The sequence below is a fragment of the Fukomys damarensis genome, unplaced genomic scaffold (genome assembly GCF_012274545.1).
Source record: "Fukomys damarensis isolate Sample0158 unplaced genomic scaffold, DMR_v1.0_HiC HiC_scaffold_17, whole genome shotgun sequence".
Lineage (NCBI taxonomy): Eukaryota > Metazoa > Chordata > Mammalia > Rodentia > Bathyergidae > Fukomys > Fukomys damarensis.
Window position 1 is genome coordinate 2,757,393 of NW_022900929.1, and position 7,084 is coordinate 2,764,476.

A 7,084-nucleotide genomic window follows, 5' to 3' on the forward strand; every position below is an offset into this window, starting at 1 on the left:
AAAAAAAAAAAAAAAAAATCCACAGATATCCACGGTTACTCCCAGAGGAGATAGGGTTACTAACACCAGGAATCCTGTGTGTGGCTGCCTGGTCCCCAGTGTTGAGCCGAGTCAGCCAGATGCAAACCACAGGTGAACCTACCTGCTGGTGACCAGAAAATGCTGTCATTTCTGTACACAGCAGGTGGCAATCGGATGGTTCCAGAGCTTGTCCTTCCCAGGAATCATCTCAGCACCTGCGACTTGCTGCATTTCTTCTGGGAATGTTGTCAACCACTGAGGGGACCACAGAGCAGGACGGAACCAGAGCACATCGGTCCTTCTCATCCTAGACATCCTTAGCTACTTCATCAGAGGTTTTCTGAATGTCCTGGACTCTCGCAGTACAATAACCCACAAACACTTTCTTAAAAATTAAGATAGTATTTATATAACATAAAATTAATCATTTATGACTGTACGGTTCAGCTCATTTAGTACCCTCACAATGTTATGCAGTCACTACCTCCATCTCGCTCCAATGCGTACCCTTCCTTCCTTCCTTGTTCCTCCCCCTCCTTTCTTTCCTTCTTCCTTTTTTCCTTTCTTCTCCCTCTCCCTCTCTCTCTCTCTCTCTCCTTCCCTCCTCCTTCTCCTTCTTCTCCTCCTCCTTCTCTTTCATCATAACTGGGGATTGAACCCAGGGCCTTCGCATTGGGCTACAGCCTTGCCCAATTTAAAATTTTTGAGACAGGGTCTCACTATGTCTAAGTCACTCAGGCTGAGCTTGAACTTGCAATTCTCCTTCCTCAGAGTGCTGGGGTGACAGGTGTGCACCACTAAAAACATTTTCCTCATCACAAAAGAAGTCCTGTGCCACGAAGCAGTCGCTCCCCATCCTGTCTCCCCTCGGCACTTGGTAAGCTCTGATGTACTTCCCCTTCTATGGATTGACCCATTGTGAGCATTTCATTTACAAAGAATTGTACAGTAGGTGACAGTTGGCGCCTGGAATCACCTAGGACAATATTTCCAAAGTTCATCCATGCCAGAACATACACTAGTATTCTCTAATTTATGGTTAAATAGTGTTCCATCGTGTGAGTATACGGAGATCTATTTAAGCATTCAGCTGTTGGTGGACATTTGAACATCTCTGCACAGGTGTATGAGCATCTGTTTCAAGCCTTGGATGTAGCATCTAGGAGCAGAATTGCTGAGTCATGTAGTACTTCCATTTAACTTATTGAGGAATTGCCTGTCGGCCTAAATTAAAAAAAAAAAAAATCAGTGCTCTAGCTTGCTTCCCTTTCCCTCCTCTCTCTTTGTTCTTCTCTCCTTCTTTTTCTTTTCTTTCCTTCCTTCCTTCCTTCTTCCTCCCTTCCTTTCTTCCTTCCCTCTTTCTTTCTTGTACTGGAGATTGAACCCAGGGCCTTTGCACAGAGCTACATCCCAAGCTCTTTTTATCTTTTATTTTGAGACAGTTCTTGATAAGATGCTAAATTGTTCAAGCCGGGCTTAAATTTGTGATCCTCCTGCTTCAGCCTCCCAGAATTCTGGGATTACAGGAGTGTGCCACTATGCCTGACTATATGATTTTACATTTAAATCAGAATCCAATAAAATTCCACATATCATCTTTAATCCATATCTTTCAATTCTCTTTTACCGTGTAACATATTTACCAGCCCTTCCTTGCTTTTTCTTTTTTGTAGCACTTACTTGTTGAAATGTTACAAATGTGGATCATTTGTCCTATAGAATTCTCTAAATTGTTAAATTGGTTGAGTGCTGGCTTATGATTTTTCTTAAAAAAAAACGCATTTCTTTAGTATCCTTGTTTATAACAGGTGGGTAGGCTGACACTACCACTTGCACTTCTGTCCAATCTTCACATTAATGAAGTTAAGACAAAGTGCTTGTGTCTCTAATTAGAAGCAGTCAGAATCATTTGTGAAATATTCTTGCCGAGTCATTGTATTTAAACCTGAGCAACCTCATAGGTATAACTCACCTTGACAAGAAATATGGGGGAGGAAGTAGTAGCATTTTGGAAGATGCCTGGCCAAAAAAAAAAAAAAAATGGGTACAAACTTTGATCTCCACACCCTCTTCTTAGAATTTACCCACTAGAAATACGAGCACAAATAGGAAGGATAATGAATATGTACCATAAATGCTTAGTGTCTTTTTCAGGCAATCATTGCACAAGCTTTCTTATCCCAGCTTTCCTGATGAGGAAAAGACACACAGAGATCTGGCACCTTGCCATGTCACACACTAGGAAGGGAGAGACCCAAGACCTAGGCTCAAGCTGCATGACTGACCACTAGAAATACGAGCACAAATAGGAAGGATAATGAATATGTACCATAAATGCTTAGTGTCTTTTTCAGGCAATCATTGCAACAGCTTTCTTATCCCAGCTTTCCTGATGAGGAAAAGACACACAGAGATCTGGCACCTTGCCATGTCACACACTAGGAAGGGAGAGACCCAAGACCTAGGCTCAAGCTGCATGACTGACTGCCTTTGTGTATTTGCCTTTGTAAATCTACCTTTTATAGCTTTAGGGGGAAAAAAGGCAAAACAAGTTGGGTATGGTGGCACATGCCTGCAGTCTCAGTTATTGGGGCGGCTAAAGCAGGAGGATCAAAAGCTCAAGGCCATTAGCAAGATCCTGTCTCAAAATTTAGAAAGGGCCGGGGATTCAGCTCAGTGATTCCAGCACCTGCCTCACAAGCACAAGAACCCAAGTTTGATCCCGGGCACCAAAAAAAAAAAAAAAAATTAGAAAGGGCTGGGATGTAGCTCAGTGGCAGAGCTCTTGCCTAGCAGGCATGCGTCCTGGGCTCACTGCCCAGAATCACACACACACACACACACACACACACACCCTCTGAATTCCGTTTCCATGATAGAGCTGAATAAATTATACACATCTGTGCTATGGAGCATTTTCCACCTACTAGAGTGAGCTACACTCACATGTACAACAGTGTAGGAAGACATCCATGACACACTGTAGATGGAAGTAAGATTGTATAGGAATGTGTGCAATCTAATTTTTGTGAAAGAGAAACACCAAGGCCATGCATGGAATCCTGAGCAGTGGGTTCCCACCTGAGAGCTCTGCCAAGTATTCTCTCCCTTGATCCTCACGCCTCCCAGGAAATTATAAGGAAACTGAGGCATTGAGAACCATTCCAGAGTCTCACAGATCTGGAGTCCAGGTCTCCAGTCACAACTGGAGAGTAGGGGGTTTGATTGGAGGCACCCCAATTCTGGGGTCACAGCCCTCACTTCCTCAGCAGAAGTGTCTCTGGTCTCCAAGAACACCCTGTACAAATGCCCACAGATCTACTTCTGCCTCTCCCACCTGATGGCACATGGCCATACAGTCAATGGCCATCTTGCAGTGGCAGGAGGTTTCAGACCTCACATTTCAATGACTGTGAGGACCAAATGCAGCCTTCCACCATGCTCAAGTTCAGCCCTGTGAGATCTGAGATGCGACCTGATTCCTCAGCTCATCCCGTCATCCTTTTTGGTTAGTGGCACTGAAGTCTACACAGATGAAGGGTCCTGATCAAGGTCATGCACAGCTTGGACCACTCTACCCCAGGGTGGAATCTCCTTTGAAAATATGAGCTGTTCCCCACACTGCTTTTGTATGGCACTGGGGATTGAACCCAGGGCCTTCATCAGAGTTACATCACCAGTGCTTTTTATTTAATTTTTAAATTTTGAGACAGGATCCTTCTAAGTCTCTAAGTTGCCCAGGCTGGACTTGAACTTGTGTTTCTCCTGCCTCAGCTTCCCAGAGAGCTGAGATTATGGGCATGTGCCACCATACCCTGCCCATTTTTAGAGCAGAACTACTATGCATGTCATGCTGCCTTAAACCTTGACATTTACTTCATGGGTAAGGACTATCTTCTCCCTGTGAAAAATGTAAATGTTTGCATATAAATCTAAAGTCTTATTAAGACAACATAGGTTTCCTCTTCCAAGGAAATCCCTTTCTAATTAACCACGCAGCCTTCTAGAGATTACACCCACATACAGTTGCTATAGAGGAAATATGAGAGCTGTCACATTCCCATGAATTACGCAGACTGGAAATAATGCTAACAAAATGAACAGTAAGTTCTCAAATGGAAAAATACAATTTTTAAAAAATGGCCAGAAATCAAGATATCAAATCACTGCAGTGTGGTGTCTTTCTTTAGGGAATATACCACATTCAGAACTTGTATGTTGCTCTCTATTATTGCATTTGTGGGATTTTGAAATGTTCACTTTATGATAAATTTGTTTTTTGTTTTGTTTTGGTACCAGGGATTGAACTCAGGTCCTTGTGCTTAAGAGGCAGGCACTGAAACCTCTGAGCTAAAGCACTGGTCCCGAAATGTTCACTTTAAAAAAAAAACACATATGTATTTTTATTCTTTTTAAAAAATATGTACCAGGGATTGAACTTAGGACCTTGTGCTTGCGAGACTGTATTTTTGTTCTTTAGAGCACACATGCAACTTTTACCAAAACTGAATCCTATTTTACATCTTTAAGTGTATGCTTCAATTTTTATTCCAAATTAGATTGTGAACATTTTAATGGGTACATTAGTTTAGGTTACATTATCACTTCTAAATCTTTCTTTCCTTATTTATTTATTTATAATTTATGGTACTAAAGATTCAATTCAGGTAGGGTTTTTGCACTGAGCTACATCCCCACCTCTTTTTTTATGTTTCACTTTGGAACAGGGTCTCACTAAATCGCCCAGGCTTGTAATCCTCCTGCGTCAGCCTTGCAAGAGTGCTGGGATTACAGGCATGCACCACCGTGTCTGGCTCATCATTTATTCTATGTATTTACCCGGTTAGAAATTTAATTGTCTAAATGGAAGTTGTTTGCATTTCTTTCCTTTTACCAAATCTTGAAGAAGATTCATATACACACATCTTTTTTTTAATTAAATAGAATTTATTGGTACATTCTAGGTAGACAGTACAGTTACATTCATTACTGGGATCTTGTACCTTTACATGCCAGGTCTTGGTTCTCATTTTTTCCCCTTGTCCCCACCCTCCCTTCACCCCCTCCTCCCCTCCCCACCTTCAAACACTTTAATTCCATTTTTACATTTTCTCATATTTTTTTCCTTTTCCCTTGTTCCCCTTTCCCTTTCCTTCTCACTGTCCCTACACCTTTGGTCCTTTTCTTCCTATTTCATATTGCTAATTGCCCCGTCATATACACACATCTTTACACAATTGTTTCATTAATATCTAATTGCTAGGCTACAGACTTTTTATTGTTGATACAGGGTAGCTTCCAGGAGGGAATTGAATACTTCTTTCAGTCTGTACTTACCTGGAATATTACAATGTTTCATTCTTTAAAAATTTTATATTCAAAAAATTATCTAGTGAATATTCTTTTTTAAGATAAATTGCTGAATTGTTAGGAATTTTAAATATTTAATCTGTACAGGTGACCATGAGATATTAGGTGCTTCAAATTCCTAAATCTAGTACCAGACCATGGCTTCAAAGTGCTAAGGTTGAAAGATGGCGCAAAAATGTCTATTAAAAGAACTGCTTAATAGTGATGAGAAACAGAACAAAACACTTTTTCTTTTATAGATATCTTTCTAAATCCATTCTTGATTCATTCTCTCTCCCTTTCAGAGAATTATCTGTGTAGACTGAGGCAAAAAAAAAAAATCATCAATTTCTTTAATAAAAAAAAAAAGACCCTGGTTACAAAACATGCAAAAGAATTTTATGTAAGGTGTCACTGTAGAACTTGTTTAAAGAGCTTACAGTCAAAGAACATAATATACCTTTACTCCTACAAACATAGGTCCATTTCTCTACTTTCTGGAAAAATAATTTTTTTTAGCACATGGACCACAAAATGGCATATGATGCAGACAGAAACAAAGAAGTTCCAGCAGTTGAGACAATATATTTGAGTGCTGAGGTTCCCTCTAGCGACAAAGTCTGAGCCAGCCAGCTATTAAGCGGCCAGAATGCAACAGTAATTGAATATATGACCATTTCTCTTTTAGCTCATCCTTTGTTCCCTCTTATAGATGTTGTAGAATCCTAGTTTGATTATCTGTCACCTTAATGAAACTACATCTACAAGTCATGTCATCTTACGTCCCTTCAATTGATGCATCTGCATTGAGATGCCATACCTGACACTGTCATGATGAGGATTGGAAGTGTCAGTAGCAGACCTACCACGCAGCACAGGTATAGAATCATTTCTGACCAGCAGTCCATTTTGACAAACACCATTTTCACTCAGAGTCCTCTCCTTTCAGTCTGACAGCTGCACGGATATGTTCATCCCTTTGAGGAGTTGGAGGATGTCTTTCTAAGTCCAGAAAAATCTAGAGTACCTCACTTAGTTTAAGTACATGAGGTGCTATTTTTAGTGCCAGAGGTTTTTAAAGGAGTTGAGTGAGTAAGGTCAAGATCTGCTGGTCTTGACAATGAAATGTCTCCATTATTTCCTGCTACAACAATCCTCTCTGGAACTTGCACTATCGCATTAGCAGTTGGAACTCCTCCTTGGAATCCTTGTTCCAGGTCAGCATTTGGTGGTGCTACTTTTAATTTTCCCAGGGTCCTCATTCTCTGACTGACACCTTCAGAGTGTTCCATTTCATCCTGAATTTTACTACTTTCTGCCATCTCAGCAACAGTGGGAGGAGGAGATAACGCCACACTAACCAAATGCATACCAAGCACTGCTTGCTACCTGGCACCATCTGCTTCCAAGCTTCATATTAAATCTGTAACTTGCTTCATAGTGCAGGGGCTGGGCTTGGAGCTACTTTTGTCCCCTGGGCCCTCTAGAGAGGACCAGAGAGAGAGCCTCAGCCCACTGGCTCCCCAGGGGAGCAGGTCTCAGAGGCGGGTGCTGGCAGAGTTTACCGCGGCATATTCTGTATTGGCTCCAACCCACTCTCTCGTATACTTATTGTTCAGATGATTTGTCTGTTGTTGGTCCCTTCTCATTTCTCTAGTGAGCAGAGAATGGTAAAGTTGACCTGTGCATTGATTCATAAGGGCTATTTATAAAT

General features: G+C 41.2%; 1 pseudogene; it reads right to left on the minus strand.

Moving 5' to 3' along the window:
* Positions 1-5,885: 5,885 nt before the first annotated feature.
* Positions 5,886-6,830, minus strand: LOC104875367 (annotated as a pseudogene).
* Positions 6,831-7,084: the final 254 nt, after the last annotated feature.